The sequence below is a fragment of the Heterocephalus glaber genome, unplaced genomic scaffold (genome assembly GCF_053883595.1).
Source record: "Heterocephalus glaber isolate CG9 unplaced genomic scaffold, H.glaber_assembly_v1.0 deba00001481, whole genome shotgun sequence".
NCBI classification, from domain to species: domain Eukaryota; kingdom Metazoa; phylum Chordata; class Mammalia; order Rodentia; family Bathyergidae; genus Heterocephalus; species Heterocephalus glaber.
This window is the reverse complement of record NW_028258317.1, coordinates 61,272,779-61,294,571: the sequence shown is the minus strand read 5'-3', so window position 1 is coordinate 61,294,571 and position 21,793 is coordinate 61,272,779. Positions and strand designations below refer to the sequence as shown.

At 43.2% G+C, this 21,793-nt stretch overlaps 1 pseudogene; it reads left to right on the top strand.

The window, feature by feature from the left end:
• Window positions 1–2,935: 2,935 nt before the first annotated feature.
• Window positions 2,936–3,879, top strand: LOC101715770 (sideroflexin-2 pseudogene; annotated as a pseudogene).
• Window positions 3,880–21,793: the final 17,914 nt, after the last annotated feature.

Below are 21,793 nucleotides of genomic sequence, written 5' to 3'. Positions count from 1 at the left end.
CCACCCATCCCAGCGGAAGACGTTCTAGGCCACAGCTGCAAAAAAAGGGAATTGAGACTCCTTGTGAGAGAAGCAAGTCCAGCTGAGAATGAACAAAATAAAACATGAGGACGGTGAAAACAATGGACAGTAATTTCTTTCAAATTTTAATTTCAATCCAGGCAGGGGGATTTTTGTTTTTGAACTTTAATTTCTCTTTAGTGAATTAAGCGCGAAAAAATTCATGTTTTCCAAGTTTGGGACGTTCTTTATTCTGTGATTTAGTTTTGTGACATAAACACCGGTGAGCCAGTCTGACTATCATGACTGCACATGGGGGATGTGTACATGTCTCAAAACACCATTTTGTACCCCGTAAATCTGTACAATCAAGTGTCAATTTAGGACTTGAAACTAAAAAAATTAGAAAGTGGATTTCTTGCTTGAAATAATCTGTGGCCTCTAAGTTAATTTAATATGCTTTTGTATATTTCATTTCAGAGGCTTTGGGGGAGCCAGTAACTAAACTAAATATATTCTAGGAGGTCTGAGGAGTAAGTGATAAAGCGCTTGATGTCGGGGGACTTTTGCCCAGTCTTGTGGGAACCTGACTCCTTGGAAATACTGCTGGGCTCTGATAGGTCACCCACCAGCTCATCCTGATTTGCTTGGAGTGTTCTTAGTTTTACTTTCCCAGGCACTTTCCCCCTCTTAGTATGCATCAGAGGGTATTAGTCCTATTTGCCCCTTCAGGGGATAAGAAACAATCAAAAATCAACACGCAAGTGGAGAGGACACCTCAGTGTATGTGTCCACTTGAGAGGGGAGGGTTGTTAATCACCATGGCGAGAGTTCTAGTTAGACAAGGGTGTTTCTCGTCTGTTTAGTTGTGGGCTTTTTAAAAGTCTGCACCCTCAAGGGGCTTACTGTTCCCTTCCTGCCTCAGAACTAAGCTGAGTCTCCTTCCCAGAGACAGGCTGGCCATTCCATTCGCTAATAGTTTCCACCCAGGGGGATTTTGTTCCCCAGGAGACATTTGTCAATGTCTGGAGACATTTTTGGCTCTTTCAACTGGGAGGGGTAGGTCCACTGCTGTCATCTCGTGGACAGAGGCCAGGGATGCTGCAGACACAATGAACAGGTCGGAAACTTCCCATCTTTCCCAACATAGAATTATCTGGTCCCGAATCTCAATGGTCCCATGGTGGCAGAACACTGCCCTTCACTTTCTTCTCTTTCACAAGGTTACATATGTAAAGGGGTCAAGACATAGGCCACCCTTTCTTCTTTAGGGACACCTGAGTGTGTTGATGACCTGGGCGAGGAGGTGCCCTGACATCTCTCTTAGCATGTTCTTAAATATGGATGTTAGGAAATAGTATTGCACTCTCTAGCTTGTCTAATCATTTATAAGGTAATAGTATGTTTCGTTTTTGTCTATTATTCTCATATTTGATTCCTCCTATTGCAGGACCTCTGCCAAAGGAATGTGGCTGGGCCTCTCCCAAAGAAATGCAGTGGGAGCCTTCTCAGAACAAAGGAAGACAGCATGGCATAATTCGTTCCTGTGTAGTCCTAGCATGGCTCCGTAACAAAGACTGTACCCAATCAGGATGTGGTTTGAGAGTGTGTTACCATATAAGGGAGACAAAGACACAAGAATTGTATAAAAGGTGAAACTCCACCATGCTCAGGTTCATCCTTTGGATGTGAATCTTCTGAGTCAGTGCCTTCATGAATAAATGCTACTTCCTGGCAAGAGCCCCGATGTTCCACCTCTTTATGCAAGAATCCTTCTGTACTCCCACTGGAATTCTGTAAGGAAGAGGGATGACTCAAGTCACAGTTTGGAATTTCTTTGTTTCTGGGCTTTAATATCATCATAATAAAACTTTAACTCCATCTATCTGCTGCCTTCTATCAGTGAGACACTGATACAGCCTTTCCTTCTGCATAGACTCTTCCCTATCAGTGGAAAACATGCTCATATTCCTACTGTTTAACAAATAAATACAAAATAAAACCAATTTTTAAAGTCTTTTCCTTTTATCTCAAATCCCTGTCTATTCTCCATTTAATAGGAACTTTTTTTTTTTTTAAAGAGTACAGAAAGACTAAATTTAACAGATTCTCATTTTCCCTGTCATTCTTACAGCTACGATATAAAGAAGGTTATGGCCTGTGGCTCAGCAATCAGGTGCCCCTGTATCAGACTTTGGCTTGGTGACCAGTGACCTCAAGAATCAGGCTCAGGCTTCAGTGTACATCCACTTAGCACACTGAAGCCATACTTTTCAGTGAAGTAAATAGGACACACATGTATAAATACCCAATAGTTTCTCTCGTGTGAGAAACGAAAAGTGTAAATAAGGATCAAAATGTGTAACTGATATTGTGAAATAGGAAGAAAAAGTCTAAAGGAGTAGGGGAAGTGGGAGGGGTAGGGGAAAGGAAAGAAGGGAAAGGAAAAAATATGAGAAAAAAGAAAAAATGGAAACAAGGTCTTTGTAAATAGGGAAGGGTGGAGCGGGTGAAGGCAGGGCAGGGGAAGGGGGAAGAAATAAGAACCAAGATGCATCATGTACAGGTACAAGATCCCAATGATGAATGTAACTGTATTGTATACCTACAATGTACCAATAAACTCAATGGAAAAAATAAATAAATAAACTATAAGAATCAGGGTCAGGGGGCCTGGCGGATGGCTCGGCCTCGCGGGCAGCGGGAGCCTCACGGCTGGTGACCGGCTGGTGACCGGCTGGTGACCGGCTGGCGGGGAGCGTGTGCGGCGGCCCAGCTGGCAGCGCTCTGCGTCCTGGCTCCCCGCGCACTCTACCTTCGGTGCAGCTGTCTCGGGGCGTCCTTCCCGGGCCCAGTAACCCGTCGCTGCGTCTGACTTGGGGGCACCCTCATCCTTCCTCTGTCCCCAGAGTCTGCAGCCTTGGGCGCGGGCACGATGGAGGGTGCCCTGTCTGGCTTTACCATCGATGCCCCCCGCTGGGACCAGCGCTCGTCCCTGGGGCGCCTGAAGCATTTCTTGAGCATCACAGACCCCCGGACCGTCTTGCAGCCAGAGCAGGAGCTGGACTGGGCCAAGGCGATGGCGGAGCAGAGCAGGATGGGGTCGTGCCCCCAGGCACCCAAGTGGAGCAACTGCTGTATGCTAAGAAGCTGTGTGACCCGGCCTCCCACCCCGACACTGGGGAGAAGATGAACGTGATCGGGCGGATGTCCTTCCAGGTCCCCGGCGGCATGATCACCGCAGGTTTCATGCTCCACTTCTACAGGACCTTCCCAGTGGTGATCCGTCCTTCAACGCCTTGGTCAACTACACCACCAGGAATGCGGCGTGCCCCACATCGGTCAGGCAGATGGCCTTCTCCTACCTCACAGCCACAACCGCTGCAGTGGCCTCTGCTGTGGGCATAAACATGTGGACAAAGAGAGCTCCTCCCCTGGTGTGCCGCTGCCATGGCTGCTGCGAAGTGTGTCAATATCCCAAGGATGAGACAGCAGGAACTCATCCAGGGCATCTCTGTGAAGGACATGAACCAGAATGAGGCTGGCCATTCCCAGAGAGCTGCGGCCCTAGGCATCACCCAAGTGGTGACTTCCCGGATTGCCATGGTGGCTCCTGGCATGATCTTGCTGCCGGTTGTCATGGAAACGCTGGAGAAACTGGACTTCATGAAGAAAGCCAAAGTGCTGCATGTGCCACTGCAGGTCGCACTGTCTGGATGCTTCCTCCTCTTCACGGTGCCAGTGGCGTGTGTGCTCTTCCCACAGACATGTGAGCTGCCGGTCTCCTGTCTGGAACGAGAGCTCCAGGACACTGTCAAGGCCAAGGTTGGAGAATGCGCGTCCTACGTCTACTTCAATAAGGGTCTCTGAATGCCGACGGTGGGGAGGACCGGGCTGCCCACACCCTGCTCTGCTGTGTGCCCGGGCTCACATTCCTCCTTGCAGCACAGCTGAGCCAGGCGGGGCAGGCACCACTCACTTCCACCAAGCACCTCCTTTCCTGGATTCCAGGGGATCGTGGAAAAAGGGACCGAGACCACAGTCTTCTCTCTGCCCCGGCCTTGGCCTTGGTGGGAAGCAGCTGCTGGTCCCTGTGGGCGGGCGGAGGGGGAGACAGTCAGCCGAGCCACAGTCAAGTCACTTGGAAGACGTAGGAAGCCTTTAGGTTCTGGCCCAGCCAGGACAGGGGTAAGACCCAGGACGAGGAGCCTGCGTCCTCCCTTCTCCCTGTCCCAGCAGCGGGACCTTTACCCTGGCAGGCCAGCCTGACTCACGAGGGAGGAGGGGAGGGCAGGCTCCTGTTCCCGTCCTCTCCCCATCAGTGCTTCCAGCCCCATCCACTGACACTGACTGTTCACCCAGCTCTCTGGGAGGCTGAGGCAGGAGGATCACAAATTTGAGCCCAGCCTGGGCAATTTACTGAGACCCCGTCTCAAAAAAGGGCTGGGGGGGGGCAGGGATTTAGCTCATTGGTTCCAGCCCCTGCCTTGCAAGCGTAAGGTCCTTAGTTTGATCCCCAATACCCCAAAAAATATGGCTGGGGTTGTACCTCGGTGTAGTGGCCCTGGGTTCAATCCCCAGCACTGGGGAAAAAGTCATGACTGGGTCTATTTTGGGGATCTTCTCTGTGATGATGGAAGCCTCCTGCTCATTCCCTCGCTCTGAGTGAGAAGGCTGGATGTAGGCACTGACTTCGAGGTCATGGATGTAATCTGGCTGCTGCCCCTCCCCAGCCCCTTAGCCAGACACCGAAGAACCCCTGGGGTTTGCTGGCCAGGAGAGGGAAGGTCACCGCGGACACCTCCAGAAGGAAACCAGGGGACCAAGGACCCTTAGGGAGTGGCTTCCTCGTTGGAGGGTAGGACACTCTGGAGCCCGGTCAGTGTGTGACTTGTGGAGGGTACTGCTGCTCAGAGGTGTCACCAGGCTGCCAGAGTGCTTGAAAGAGCTCAGAGATCTGCAGACTGAGTAAGGAAGCCTGGATGCAGCACAGAACCTTGGCCGAGGCCTGTCAGGATGTCACAACTCCTTGAATTAGAGGCCAGGCGTGATGGCGCATGCCTGTAGTTCCCGCACTGGGGAGGCTGGGGCAGGAGAATTACCATGAGTTTGAGGCCAACCTGAACTGCACAGCAAGACCTTGTCTCAAAAAAATTTCTCTAAGGGCCGGGAATTTAGCTCAGTGGTTTCGCCGCCTGCTGTGCAAGTGCAAGGACCAGAGTTCGATCCCAGGTACCAAAAAAAAAATTTCTCTAAGGGAGAAAGAGTCCCCCGTCTGTGGGGTGCTCCAAATGTGTTCCAGAGTGGGAGCCATGTCCTAGGGCTGGAGTTGGCCAGCCAGGGCACAGGAGGCCAAATTTGGGAGCTAAGAATAGCTTCACATCTCTAAAGGGTTACAGAAGAAAAGCCCCATGTGATGGTGCATCACCCGCGAGTCTAGTACCCTGGCAGGCCGAAGCAGGAGGATCAAGAGTTTGAGCCTAGCCTGGGCAGCTTAGCCACTTAGGGAGACCCTCTTCGAGGCTGGGAATGTAGTTTAGTGTGCCCAAGTTTTCCAGGTGGACTCCACAGTACCTCAGAATCCTCCTGCCTCAGTTTCCCAGGGACCATACACCGGCGTTACCACCACACCTGGTTTGTGGGGCGGCTGCTCTAGGGGAAAAGGTCCTGATGCCGAACACCTAGTCTCTCAATATTACCCAAGCGACTACACTTGTAATCTATTGGTTGATTATAGTTTTTACCCACGTTGTACCTACCCCTCATGACTTAGCTCTACAAAACTTCCTTTGAGAAGTGGGCTCCTCAACCCACTTGGGACCCCTCCTGTCTCTCAGGAACTGTTCTTATTCCCCATTTCTATTCCCCAGTAAATTTCCTACTCTTAAAAAAAAAAAAAAAAAAAAAAAGAATCAGGGTCAGGGCCTATCAATGACGAGGATGGCCGCATCCTGGAACAGCACCCTCTGGATTCCAGAGACAGTAGTGACATTTTGTGTAGCTGGATCTCAGGTCCAGAGGGCTGAGGAATGAGGATAGTAGCAGAGTTTCTTGTCTTGTAGTGGAGGCAGTAAGGGCTTAGGAAGACCAGTTTTGTGGGTTTAGGGTGTTGCTCCTTGCTGTGTAGCCTCTAGATGTGATTCTTCTGCTTTCCTAGGAATGAACTACCTAGTTTATCTAATAAGTTATTTTCTCATTAAATTACTCATAATTTGTTTCTGTTGTTTGCCACCAAGAGCCCTGGTTGGTGCCCAATGAGCCTCCTTGGCAAAGATGCAGCTGAACGTGTTAGGTATCCAATTTCTTACTGTCAGCACCTGCATTTCTTGATCTGAGCAATTTCCCTGGCCTTGAGTTGTACAGACTTGTATTCCTCCAAGTTTCCCGATATACTCCTTTCCTTGAAGGTGGGTGGGCTTTGTGACTGCTTGGACCAAAAGAATCTACAGAAGTGCGTCTGTAATATGCGGTCCCAGACCTGAAGAGTCTGGCAGCTCATACTTCCTCCCCCTCAAGCATTTGCCCTGAGAACCTAACTGCCGTGCTGTAAGAAGCCCAAGCAGGGCCAGGGATTTAGCTCAGTGGTTCTGCTGCCTGTCTTGCAAGCGCAAGGACCTGAGTTTGGTCCCCAGTACCAAGAAAAAAGAAAGAAAGCCCAAGCAGTCATATGGAAAAGCCCATGTGGCAAGAACCCAACTTTGAAAAAAAAAAAAAAAGAACCCAACTTTGAGAGCTTTGAGAGTTAACCAGTGAGGAAGTGGATCCCAAGCCCTAGTCAAGCTGCACCAACTGCGCCCATGTGAAACAGAGATGAGCCATCCCCTTGGAGCCCAACACAACTTGCAGATTCCAAATTGCATGCCCAAAATGTATTTGTTTTAGGCCTCTAAATTCTGGGAGTCTCATAATGCAGTAATAAATATCTGGGACACTCTATCCTGAAAGTAGTTAGTATTATCAACCTTTAACAAATGAAAAATCTAAGTTTTAGATATTAGGCAAACCCAAGTTTTTCACGATTAATGTGTTATAAATTAAATTTCAAAACCCTGTCTGTCAGATATCAAAACCTCAGATCTTTTAAATTTACCTTGCTGCCTCTCAAAGACAGACACTAAAGTGAAATAAAATAAAATTAAATGAAAGAGGCAATACTAGTGAAGACATGATCATAGGGGAATGTGAAGGTAAGGCTACCTGGTGCCACTTTTTGGGAAACACTGCAGGATTTTGTCACCCCTACCCAGGCCCTGCCTGTGCTAACTGGTGTCCTGACACTATCACCTACTCTGTGTGCCCGTCTCCCACAGCAGGGTGAAGCTCTCCAGATATCTTTAATCTATCCCTATCCTGGCTCAGGGTGGCCTGGTAGCTGATATTCAACAAATATTTCTTGGACGGATGGGTGAATTCTGGAATGCATTTAGGATACAAAGAACCTTACCAATTAGGATACAGCTATCAGATGTGGTCTGTCTGTAACCTGGAAAGCAATACAAAGATGTTTCAGTAAAAAGTTAACAAGCTCTCCCACTCCATCCTACACTCCCATAGTCTTCCCCCAAGAGATAATCTGTATTAATAATCTGTTTGCATCTCTTCCTACCTTTCTTCATAGTTATACAAATTTATAAAAGCACATTATGTAGTTTGGGGATGTGATCATTCAAATGTTGCTTTACTTGTCATTTCTCTGTATCTTGTAAGCTAGTGTAGGCATGAAAAGCCTAGGTTCTTGAGTCAAAATGATGAGGTATAAATCCTGGCTCCTTGCATACTAGCTCTGATATCTTAGGCAAATTATTTCACTGTCTTTGTACTCAGCTTATAAAAAATGCTCAGAAATGAAATCACACTGGATCTACCAGTTTCTTCAACTTGGTAGAAGAGTTGTATAAAATTAGAAAGTTAGAAGGAAATAATAGGCCAATCCCCTATAAATTGGATAGACCACATTCTTTCATATCTAATGTCCGGTGTGATTTAATTGACTTAATTCTTAACTGATCTTCCCTTTGGGAACCTATTGGTAAATCAAATAACCCTGCCTTAGAATGTTTGCTGCCTTATTCAAGATCTGTGTCCAGCATTTCTGCAAGAGAATAGGCTATTTTTTTTCTAAATTGGGTTGTTCTCCTTCCCTATTTTTCATTTCCCTTTGCCTTTGTACTTAGACCTCAGACCCTCGGATAGGCTCACAGCACCACCACTGAGATTCAGAAATAGATTGCTTTCACATTGCCATTTCCTGACAACAAAAGTAGGTTTTCTTATTTCTTGGGCACTAAGCATTTTCACAGTTCCTAAGACAGAATATGCAATGTTCTTGCTTATCACTAATCTTTCTAAAAAATATATTTATTGCTCCCCTTCTAGGGAGGGAAAAAACTATCTGGCTTCCTTCTGGTACTTTCTAGTGGAAATGAATACCAATAGGCCTTCCAAAATAAACAGGCCCCAGGCACCCATGAACACAAAAAAGCACTCAACCAGGCAGAGGTATTTGAATCTGTACTCAGCAACAATTTTTTTGTCAGTGTGTAAACAAAACAAAACAAAACAAGAGGCCAAGCCCATCGTCTTTATGAGTTACTCCCAGTAGCCTTTTGTTTATCCGAAATTGGAGAAGAGGCAGCTGATGTAGACAGTTTAAATAGAAATGATCCTAATCGGCTGCTTTACTTGAGTATTGTCTGCCAGAAGCTGCGGGAGCAGCAAAGTGGCTTTGGGGAGTTTGGCAGAGCCTAAAATGGACCAGTGTTATTGTATTAGCCACCTTTTCCTTCTTTCCTCCCTTCCTTCCTTCCTCCCTCCCTCCCTCCCTCCCTTTCTTTTTTACTTCCTTTTCTTTTATAAATTCCCTTCTATCCAAATCTCTTCTTTTCTTGCCCTCTTTTCCAGTCTTATACTGACTTCAGGCTCTCCCCACAGTCAACATACATATGAGGTACAGGTATTTTTTAAAAACCTGTTTATTCTCACTTCTGGTTTCTGGCTTCAGAAGCAGAAGAGAGAGAGGTTGGAGGCTGCGAAGGCACCTATCCCCCCCTGGTGTGAGAAGGACGTCCTCCTCCAGACCGGCTTTGGAAAAGCCCATTAGATCATTAGACTAGGTGTCTTCCAGGATGTCCTTGTCACAGCCCTGTTGTCCAAACTCAAGCTGACTTAGCACCTCTCTTGAAACACAGGCACAGGAGCCACCCTAACTTTTCTAATTCTTCATGAAAAGACAAACTCTTCTAGGGCTGGGGATTTAGCTCAGTGGCAATGTGCATGTCTGTCAAGCACAAGGTCCTGAGTTTGATCACTGGAACCAAAACAAAAAAAAAAACCCACTAAAATTTCTCCTTATTCCAGAAAGAATGGCAATCATCAAGAAATCAAATAATAAAAAATGCTGCCATTTGACTCAGCTATTCCCCTTCTAGATATCTCCCTGAAAGAGTTAAAGACAGTGATACATGCAAACCCATGTTTATAGCAGCAAAATTCACAATAGCTAAATCTTGGAAGTGGCCTATATGTCCATCAACAGATGAATGGATAAATAAAATGTGGTATTTATACACAATGGAATACTACATGTACACACAAAAAATGGAGTCAAGGGATGGGTGGAGGGGGAGAGAGGGAGGCAAAAGGGGGCCAAAAAAGGAATTAAAATGTGTTATGTACACATACCTTCTTCCTTCGAGGAATGTAAGCATTATTGTCTTAGTTGCTTTTTTCGTTGCTGAGACAAAATACCTGACAACCAAAGTTAAAGGAGGAAAAGTTTATTTACCTCAGTTTGTAGAAGTTTCAGCCCATAGTTGGCTGGTTCCAAGGCGGAGTGGCACATGGCAGAGGGGTGTCACAGAGGAGAATAATTCATGGAACCCACAAGGTAGCAAAAGCAACAAGGGACCTTAACAGCAAGCATCTTTCTGCTCCTTTTAGCTTATCCAGACTACTTTGGGCAGGTAGCATTCACACCCTTAATCCTAGCACCCTTGAGTTTAGCACTGCACCAGGAATCAATCACACATATTCTAAATATAGCCATCTCTGAAAAAAAAGCCCCACCTATGACCACATGAGGCTTTGGGGGGATATCTAAACTCAAGCCATAACGATTATGTACTACACACGTGTACTAACTAAAATTATCTATCTATCTGTGGATAAGCTCAAGTCATTTTTAGAAAATGGATATATCTTGAGACTATAATGTTAAGTAAAATAGAACAGACACACGAGCTTAAATATCAAATGGTTTTTCTTATATGAGAAACCCAAAGTATAAATAAATTAAAGAGCAAAATAAAAGACAGATAAAGGAAGCAGGAAACTAGGTCTTTTTACAAATGGGAAGGGGACGAAGAGATGGAGGGGACCAGAGGGGAAAAGGGAAAGAGACAAAGAATGAAGACGTGTCATGTCCACGAGCCAACTGTGAATGTACTGTGAACCTACCACAGTGAATATGATCATTATGTATCGCACACGCGGACTAAAGAAATAGAAGAATGAGACAACTTTCTATGTATGTTTGGAAATGTGTTTTGGATATTTTTAAGTGAAAAAAGTACAGGGCTGGGTATTTAGCTCAGTGGTTTTGCCTCCTGCTGTGCAAGCGCAAGGACCCGAGTTCGATTCCCTGTACCAAAAAAAAATAAAAGAAAAGAAAAAAGTATGTTTCAAATAAGCACATTATAATCTCATTTCTGTAAAAATCAAACAATCCTGCTCCTTTGTAAGCAAGCAAGAAAGCATTATGAAAGTATGTGAAAAAGAAACATTGGGTAATATGAAATGCGAGCATTTAAGGTAGTTGTTGCATTACAATACAGGTGCTTTCGGGAAGCTGTGAGCAATGCATTTTCTGCTGTTTCACTGGTGACCCATTTACTTGTTTTCCATTATTTATAAAAACCTAATATACAGTACAAGTTTCAGCTTTTACAGTAATCCCATTCCCAAGGGCACATTGATGAAGTAGATGAGGATGTTGCTAGTCTATCTTTAATACTTACATAAATATTTCTAAAATTTTTCAGCCAATTCAAGAGGCAAAAACATGCTACCTGAGCATGTTCATATCCAGATCTCCAAAACTGAACCTATTGGATTTGTTCTCAATCAAAGGCGTTTCGATAAACCATTATTCAAGATGTTTTACAATAGGGTGTTCAGGGGTGAGGCAGAATCTGGCATGTGGCCAAGTCACTTTCTATTAGCACATTTGACACTTGTGTGCATGGAGGCATTATCTTCCTCATGCTATTAGGCTGCTATCATTTGGTGAGCCAGTAATGAGATAACTGATTTTCTGTGTAACGCTTATTCCCAGGGAGATTCTTAAGAACAACAGAGTTCATTATGTTCAATGATGCTTTGATATTAAGAATCAACAGAGAAACAGAGCAGTCACAAGGAGATGCACAAGCAATGGAAGAAGAAAGACTCGGGTGGCCTAATGCGGCAGAGTATGCATCCAGTGTGGTTGAGCTGGAGATCCAGCTGTACCACCAGTTGTCTACTCTAGCCCATTGTCTTTCCATCCAAGAATGAGTCACTTGTCTTAGCTCATGGCTTTCCAAATATGTTTCTCAAACTCCTCGGGTTATCAGAAGTGGTAATGGGAGTAATGGGAGGGATGGCATAAAAGCCAAACAAAAGTGGGGTTTGTATCTTCTCCAGACAGCTCTGTGACTCTGTTTTATGTATTAGGGTTCTATGTCATATTTGGTTTGAAATAAAGTTTGAAAACCTCTACACCAGATTATTTCCTATTTCCAAGCAGTCCTCCAAATTCTGTGGTTACAAGTGCAGATGGGAGATGTTACAATGGACTTTTAAAAATTTACTCTTTACTTTGTCAATAGGGATTCCTTCCAAAGTACATTCTTTGAAACTCTTATGTTCATAGAAAAGAAAAAGAAAATATTTTGTGAACAAATATGTTCATAAACTTCTAGGAAACTTTTATGTATTTATGCACAATGTCACGGGATACAGTAAGTACTTTTCATTATTTTTCTTTGTAAGGCATCTTGTGTGACCTTAATCCACTGAGTTCCATATTCCTAAATTTTTCCATTATGATCCAAGGAAGCTTCAACAAATGAATTTGGTGGGTGGAACTATAGTCTGGTAAATTCTAATATATCATCTATCAACTTGTAGATGTCAATATCTGGATATTACCTTTGACCTCTCCATCATACTTCACACAACTACCTTACCAAGCTCTTTTAAAGATCTCTATAGACTATTCATCATTTTCATTCTCACTGCCACTAGGTTAGTTCAAGTCATCCACAAGGCATAGTCCCCTATTCCCAATGATGCTTCTTATGCCTCTGATCCATTTAGGCTTTGTCTCCAGGAGATGGAGCTGGGAGGCAGATAGGTGCTCGGTCACATCCACTGAGTGTTTATAGAGTTGAATGTAATGTGATGAAAAGGAAGCTGTGAGCTGCATGCAAGTGGAACAGAGAGAGTGGAGAGAGAGAGAGAGAGAGAGAGAGAGAGAGAGAGAGAGAGAGAGAGCAGATACAATGAAAAAGGGACCTGATTGGCCACCTGTGTGGGGAAAAGGGGGAAATCACTGTCTCCTTGCTAGGTAGCTTTCCTGTGGCAGGTTGCACTTCTTTCCTTACCTTTGTGTTCCTGCCATGTTTTGGCTGTGACCTCTTCCACCTTTCTGCTATTCTCTAATTCCATATCTCTCCTGTGGATCAGTGCTGATGGCAGAGAGACTCTTCATTGAAAATCTTTGACACTTAGAATCCAGTTCCCCCATAGCAGTATTTCTAGGGCCCATCACAAGTGCATGAACTTTTAAGGAATTTTACAACAATTTTTCAGAACTGTATTCCATAAAAAAACAGGGATTTTCAAAATTTGGAACCAGTGTCTCTTCTTTCTGTCTTTGCTTTTTTGTGTAAGACAGAACCTTGCTATGAGTTCAAACTGGCCTTGAACATGTGATCCTCTTACCTCAGCCTTTTGAGTACTGGGATCACAGATGTGTGCCACCATGCCCCACATGGAACCAGCATTTATTTCTTGTAACTTGTTACAGGTTGCATTGCCCCCCCCCCCCCCGCCAAAAAAGAGAGATGTTGAAGTTCTGAGCATCAGGACCTCAGAATGTGACCTTATTGGGAAATAAAAGTGATGTAGATGTAATTAGTTAAGAAGAGCTTGCACTGGAGCAGTCGGGTGGGGCTCTATTCTGATGTGACCTGTGTTTTCCTATGGCCTTGAGAAGAATACAGGAAGACAAACAGGGAGAAGACAGTCACGTGATGATGGAGGCAAAGATTGGAGTGCTGCATCTAAAAGCTAAGGAATATCAAAGATTGGTGGAAAGCAGCAGAAGCCCAGCGAGGCAGGAAGCTCCCTGGAACTTAGCCCTGCTGACACATTGAATTCAAACTTCAAACCTCCAGAGTATGAGATAAGAAACTTTTGTCATTTTCAATCACCTAGCTTTTGCATACTTTGTCACAGCAGCCTTAGGACACTAACACCTCACTGTCCTGGAAGTCCAAGTCTGGACATGACAGTCAAAGCCAGGAGGCCACTGAGTGACACTGACCTCCCCTGGTCTCTTTGACTCACTGTGTAGAAGTCAAAGGAAGAGGCAAGAAGAGCTAGCAGCTCCCTGAGGCTTCTTCTGTCTCTTTGGTCTACAGAAGATCCCTCCCATTTGTCAGGAGGAGGGCAGGGGGCTTCAGTGGCCCATCCAAGCCTCCAACTCCACCTCTCTTCTCTCTTCTCTCCTCCCTGACCCCACTGTAACCACCCACTGTTGTGTATATATTTTTTAAGCAAAATTATAGGACTTTGGATAACACTGAAAATCACAGTCACCAGTCTCCAGTCTGGAAATTCAGCCACTTAAAATGATGGAGAAGCAGCTCGGGGATTTGGGCCAAGTGGTTAAAAGCCATTTATTTGTCCCAGGTAATGGTGCCCTTTACAGGTCTTAGAGTTGTCTCCCAGGCATCTTCCTCAATCTCTTTGTTCTTCCCGCACAGTTCTGGACTCTCTCTCCCTAACCCTTCTTGGTTTACCACTTTGGCTCAGTGTGCATTAAAAAGTAACTTCCCTTTCCTAGTCGACCCCAAACTGTGAATTCAGAGTCAATAAATAAGTCCTTTTCTGTGAGAATCTTCAGGCCCCTGGTGAACATCTGCTCCCTTGAGTACTGAGAATAGACTTGATCAAAGTGGAGAAGGGAAAGCACAGTCCATTAAGAATATGCCTGATTACCTCCCCAAAGTGGGCTGGACAATTCCATTAGGGCTTTCAGATAGGCTAACAGGCCACACTTCTCTAACTGTGTAAATAGAAGTTTAGGATTCCAACATCCACCTAGAAATCCCAGTTTGCTTTCTGGATTAATCTGATCTTGTCATAACACAAATCAATAGCAACAATAAAATCAATGCAGAGGAAAAAATCTGGAAGAAAACACAGTAAAATGTTAAAATGTAACTATGCTTTTCTAAGAGGTTTCTTTAAGAATGATATTTACTTTTTATATCTTTCTGAATTGTATTCCCTTATAATTTCTTTTCTTCTTTCTGAAAATAACAGGCTTTAATTTGAATCAGACAAAGCTATCTCAAATTTGGAAGCAACCACCTTTAGCCAACTCAGTGCAAAGAATGATTGTTGAATTATCTTAGTCAAAAGAAGATGTGTTACTTAGCTGGTAAATAAGAGCAAAACCAAAAAGGAAGTATTACTCTGCCCATTTTACCAGCATTGGTTGTTAGAATGCTGTGTTCATTACAAGGCTACACAATATAAGGTTATCATGCATGTACTAGAAATTCACTTTACAGCTACAAGGAACAGAACATCTAAGTAAAAATGGCTGCAATAAACAAAGGTTTATTCTTCTCAATATGTAAGTAGGCAGCACTAGTTTCAGCCTCTTTGATTTTTTTTGTCTTCCCTCATGACCACAAGATACCCGGTGTAGTTCCAAAAATCAGGTTCTCTAGTGACAAAAACAGGAAAAAAGGGAGAGTTTTTGTCTTAAAAAAGGAGAGAATCTTTCCTAGATTTCCTAGCATATTCCCCGTAGGTCTCATTGGTCAGGACTGGGTACCTTGTTTATTCTCTGATGACAAGGGGTGCTGAGAGGCTGTTTTAGTCACTTTCTTATTACTGGGACAAAACACCTCACATCCACAACACGAAGGAGGAGAAATTTATTTTGACTCATGTTTTTAGAAGTTTCAGTCCTTGTATGGCAGTATTTAACACAAAACAGCATTGTGAAAGGGAAGGCTTACATCATGACAGCCAGAAAGCAGAGAGCAAAGGGTTGAGCTGGGGTGGGAGATACACCTTTCCAGATCACACCTCAAAGACCTGCCTCCCCCAATCAGACCCCATCTCCTAACATCAAGTCAACTATATCCTTCCTATAATTTGATCACCTTTCAAAAGCCTCACCTATGAGCACGTGAGGCCCTTGAGAGACACTTATATACACATCATAACACTATGTCCTTGGCCTCCAAGACTCATGTGCATCTTCTTATGCAAAATGCATTTAGTCCGTCTCTAAGAGTTGCCAAAGTCTTAACATTTGCATTGCTTTGAAGTCCAAGTCCAAAGTCTCCTCTAAGACTCAAGGCAAACTCTTAGCTGTGAGCCCCTATAAAAATAACAAAGAAAGTTAAACACTACCAACATGCAAAGGCAAAGGATAAACATTCCCATTCCCAAATGTAGAAATAGAGGGAAAGAAAGGAATGGGAGCAAAGCAATACTGAAAATCAGCAGGGCAAGCATTAAATTCTGTAGCTCTATATTCAGCACCTAGGGGAAGTTGTGGACTGATGTGAAATCCAAGCAGCTTGAGTAGGCCTCCACTTGTACAACTTGCCACTGCTCTCATGGCTTCTCTTTTGAAGCAGCTCCACTCACTGCTTACAGGCTTCCTAAGCTGATGTTTAATATTCCTGGCATTTACAAAGTCCTGAAAACTCCACTGTACTTTCAGCTTCATGCTCACAACTTCATGCGTTGCCCTCTCAGGGACACAATGCTTGGCCTCCCAGACCTTCTTGTGAAATCTGCGTTGAGACCTCCCTGACTCCACAGCTCTTGCATCCTTATTCCTGAATAAATAGGACCACATGGTTGACACAAAAGCAGTAACCAGGCCCCCTTGAGTCATGATTGCATTAGGCTTGAGTGCCTGGATGGCTAAGCTCTGTAAACTAAGTCCCAGAAAATCAGTGCCCTAGGTAGCTCTCCTGGAGCAGGGTGCCCTGGAACTCTCTATTCAAATGAAAGTGGTACTTAAAACTTTGCACCCTTGAGCCTGCAATGAGTGAGTCTTGCTGATTCCTGACATGCCCTCAAGCCATTTTTCCTATTGTCCTAATATAAAGTACTTGGCTTCTTCTCAATGCTAATCTTTCAACAACAAAGCTCTCCTCTGCTCCAACTTTATAGGCCCTTTCTTTCTGGCAAAACTGAAAACTTTTTTTTTTTGATACTGGGTATCAAAGTCGGGACCTTGCACTTGTGAGGCAAGTGGTGGCACCACTGAGCTAAATCCTCAGCCCCTGAAAACTTTTTAAATGGACTTTTTGTTCCTAATTTTCAATATAAGCCTGACTAAAAGGCACCAGGAATACCCATGCTAAAATGTGAATGTTTAGTTGGCTTGAAATTTCCTCTGCCAGATTAATTCATCCACAGGCCTTAGTCTCAGTTTCCTTCAAAGTCTCAGGATGTGAACAAAGTACAGGCAAATATTTTAGTAGAGAATAACACACACAGTGTGCAGTCCAACTGCCAATGGAATTTGGTTCCCAACTGAAACCTTCTGAGCCTGGTCTTTACTATCTGCCTTTTATGAGAAATCTGGTCTGCTGTGCTCAGCCTAGAAAATCTCATCAAGTTTACAGCATTCTAGGACTGTTTCTCCAGCACCTCCAAACTTCTCCCATAAACCAGTTCCAAAGTCTTCTGAACCACATGGTCAGGTACATCACAGCAACAATCCTACTTATTTGGTACCAAAATTTGTCTTAATCACTTTCTTATCACTGGGACAAAATACCTGACACTCACAAATTAAAGAAGATGTTTATTTTGTCTCATGTTTTAGAAGTTTTAGTCCATGTTTTGTAGAGTTAAACACAAAGCTGCCTTTGTATGGTGACCAGGAAGCAGCGAGGTAAGGGGTGAGCAAGGAAGGGAAATACGTCCTTCCAGGTCATGCCCCAAGTGACTAGCCTCCCCCAACTAGACCCCACTCCTAATAAGTCAGCTATACTGCCACCATAATTTAATCAAAAAGCCCCGCCTATGAGCCACATGAGGCTCTTGGGGGACATCTAGATAGTAGCCATAATAAAAGCTGAGTATCCAGTCTTCAAGTCTGTGGTGGAGAGCAGTATCCTCCCCTAGGAGACATCATGAGCACTTGGCTGTGGGGTAGGGAATGAATGTCTAAAGCAGTTGAGAACTTGGAGGCAGTCTAGAGATGAACATATACCAAAATATCAAGTTCTTTATAAATTCTTTTATACACATTTAAGCTTTCTTAGCTTAGAAAAAATGCTGTAAGATTAATAACCCACCTCAAAATTAAGAACTTTTTATACTACAAGTGCAAATGTATTCTCACTTATTCTTTTTTTTTTTTTTGGTACTGGGGATCGAACTCAAGACCTAGCACTTGTGAGCCAGGTGTGGTGCCACTGAGCTAAATCCTTGGCCCTTTCACTTCTTATCATACAGAAAGAATTGTCTCCATGCTTTTAAAAATACAAAAGTGTCATGAGGGAAGGAAAAAATGTCTACTATGTGCTTACTTTTAAGTGAGGCATGGTGGAAAATGACTTAAATACATTATTTCAATCACTCCTTTAGGGAAGATGTTATTAGATTTATGAGCCAGACAAGGAAATGCAAACCTCGAGAAACTGGATAATTTCTGTCACCTTCCCTTCCTGAAGCAGTTCTGTATCCCTATGATAAAATCAACCTTATCAATGTCTGAGGTCTTCTGGGTTATGGGGGCATAAATTGACATTCTTCTTTGTGTTTGGCTTACATAGTTGGGATTGTATTGAAGAATACAGTATCCTGCTCTTTTAACATGTTATTTATCTAAGGATCAGTCAGATAATATGCCAATACTTTTGAGCACTGGGTGATGTTCACTACTCTCAATAAACTAATTGTCCTCTCGTCTTTTCCCTCTCTCTGTCTTGCTGTCTCTCTATCTCTCTCTGTCATACAAATGCATAATGGTTCTGGGAAATTCTACCAAACCATTTTGATGTAGCTATTTATATCCAAAATCCATAAAGATCAAAATAATCAATCATCCACATTTATTTTATGATATCATGGAAATAATATTCACATTTTTTGAAGAAAGGAAATAAACCAGTTTATTAAGTAGTAGGAAAAAAATGATTTTTTATCTAAAAAAGATAGTGACCTCATAATAAGTATTTAAGAACAATCATGAATTTGCTTGCAATGATATAGGAGTGGTGAAATCTACTAATTCCAACATGTAGCTCATAACAAAAGAGAGCCTTTGGACCAGGGATTTAGCTCAGTGGTTTTGCCGCCTGCTGTGCGAGTGCAAGGACCCGAGTTTGATCCCGGGTACCACCAACAACAACAAAAAAGCAAAAAACCAAAAGAGAGCCTTCAATACACTGAGCCAGATTCTCAGGAGTTTTTGTTTTTGCTTTTGTTTTCAGCAGTACTGGGGATGGAACCCAGGGTTTTCACTCTGAGGTAAATTCCCAGCCTTTTTTATTTTTTAATTTTTTTTTTTTTTGAGACAAGGTTTTACAAAGTTGCTAAGTTACCCAGGCAGGGTTCAAATTTATGATCCTCTTGCCTCAACCTCCCAGAGTGCTGGATTACAAATGTGAGTTACCTTTGAGTTTAAGGGGAAAAAAGCAAACTAAATTAACGACAACTCATTTTGGCTTTTAAAATATCTAAATTAGCTTCTATTATGCTTAAATACTAGCATCAGTTCTGTGTGGTTAGGGTTATAATTATGTTGGGCTTAGGTACTTTTCAAAACATCCATATTTTACAAACTACTTTTGTTTTCTGCTCTGATTGACTTTGTACATCAGTGTATCTTTTCCAGGGCACACACGGTCAGCTATTTCTTCATTCAAGTGTGCATATTCATTTCCCATAAATTTCATGTATACTCTCACAGGAGTCAATATGTGTATGATGCAAAATTATGGCCATGGGAAATACGTTGTAGTGAAGACAAACAAGAATCTAGGAACAATATAAGCATAGGCTGTGTTTACGTTTAGAAGATCCCCCAAAATAATGGATAAGGCTGCTTTACCCAATCATCATTCCTCAAGCCTGAGACTCTTTCCTCCCAATCTAAGGATGATGGTTTGTGGTAATGTCATTTGCATCTTGCCTCCCTAATCTTGCTATATATAATAATAGAAGGCAAGGGCTCTGGGGAAAATAGTAGATAATCATGATTCAACTATGTCTTCAATTATGACACATTGTCACCTAGACAAAGCTATACGTTCTGTACTAAAAATGGTGGCATATGTCTGTTCTGTCAGTAAAATGGATATAGAAGCCATTTGGATGAATTAAACAGAGAATAGACAGGGGTGATATTATAAGACAATATATTTTTCACCCTGCCTTACAAATGCTTCCCTCATGCAGATTACAAGACTGGCCTAGAGACAAGGTGGAATAAGTCTAAGGACTTTCTCTGGCACAGACAGATGTGTGCTCAAAGTCTCATTGTTTTAAAACCAGAGTCTCAAGTACCTGATAGTCACTTTCCTTCGAAGTGGGAGGTGGGAGGAATAAGGGAGGTAATTATGAACTTGAACTTAATTCTAAAGGGAAGGAAGAAATCACGATGAAGTGGAATGATACAATTCTGAGTACTACCAATGTAAACAGTAGCAGAATCCAGGAAGCGAAAGCTGGGGAAGAATCATGCATATTCCCACAGCTGTAAGAGAGCAGGTTGTTTTTTTTTTTTTAAATTACATAGGTACATTTTAGGTATACAATATAATGACATTCATCATTGGAAATTTGCATCTTTACATAATCTCTTTTGGTTCTTATTTGTTCCCCTTCCCCTGCCCTCCCTTCAACCCCTCTATTCCTCCCTATCTACAAAGACTTTGTTTCCATTTTTTCTTTTTCTCATATTAATTCCATTCCCTTCTTTCTTTTCCCCTACCTCGCCCATTTCCCCTTCTCCTCTGGACCTTTTCTTCCTATTTCACATTACCTACTATACCTTTTAGTCTTTATTTACACTTTCAGTTTCTCACACTAGAGAAACTACTCGGTATTTACCTAAGTGTGTCCTATTTATTTCACTTAAGAGTATCACGTTAGGGCCGGGGATTTAGCTCAGTGGTTTCACCGCCTGCCTTGCAAGCGCAAGGGCCCAAGTTCGATCCCCTGTACCAAAAAAAAGAGTATCACCTCAATGTGCATCCATTTAGCTATAAATGTCTCTAGTTTCTCGTTCTTTATGGAGAGTAGTACTCCATTTTATTAAAAAACCACATTTTCTTTATCAAGTCTCCGATAGATGGGCATATTGAGCTGCTTCCAAGTTTTAGCTATCACGATTTGTGCTGCTATGAACATGGGCGCACATATATCACTGTGGTATGATTCTTTTAATTCTTTGGGGAAGATCCCAGCAGTGGAATAGCTGGGTCAAATGGGACTTCCAGTCCTAGTTCTTTGAGGTATCTCCATACTGATTTCCACAGTGGTTGCACCAGTCTACACTCCCACCAGCAGTGGAGCAGGGTTCCTCTTTCCCCACAGCCCCGCCAGTTGTTGGTTGATTTCATGATGGCAGCCATTCTTCCTGGGGTGAGGTGGAATCTCAGCATTGTTTTCATTTGCATCTCTCGAATGACCAGTGAGGCTGAACATTTTTTCACATGTTTATTTGCTATTTCTACTTCTTTGTGTGAGAAATGTCTGTTCATTTCAGATGCCCATTTTTGGATTGGGTCTTTAAATGTGGCAGGTCTGATTTTTTTAAGTTCTTTATAGATTCGAGATAGTAGACCTTTGTCTGAGGAAGAGCAGGTGAAGATTTTTTCCCACATTGTGGGTTGTCTCTTCACACTGCTCGTGGTTTCTCTTGCTGTGCAGAGATCCCACTTGTTGATTGTTTTTGCTACTTTATGGGCAACTGAGGTTTTGTTCATAAAATCTTTTCCTACACCAATTTCTTCAAGAGTTCTTCCTAAACTCTCTTCCAGCCTGTTTAGTGTTTCTATTTTAATATTTAGATCTTTAATCCATTTAGATTTTAGTTTAGTGCATGGTGAGAGATATAGGTCTAGTTTTAATCATGTCTTGCACCATGAGCAAAATCTTTGTTGTTATCTGGGTAATTATTTCTGATTTCATTTTTCCCAGATCCTCTTTTGTTGCCAGTTCAGAGAGTCCAGGTGGTTGAGTATCAGATTGTTCCATCTCATTTCCCTTTGGGGTTGCTGTAGGTGATCCAGAAGTCTGTTTTTGAGGCTTGTTTACGTGTCTTCTCATTTCCACAGTGGGGGGGTTGCTTCTGGCACCCTCTTGGCTCACCTTCTCTGCCCTAGAAGCTTGGGATGGCAGCAGGGGAGCTTCCTTCTGGGTGCTGGGACCAGCTCAGCTTCTCTGCCCTAAGAACTTGGGATGGCAGCAGGGGAGCTTCCTTCTGGGTGCTGGGATGAGCTCACCTTCTCTGCCCTAGGAGCTTGGGATC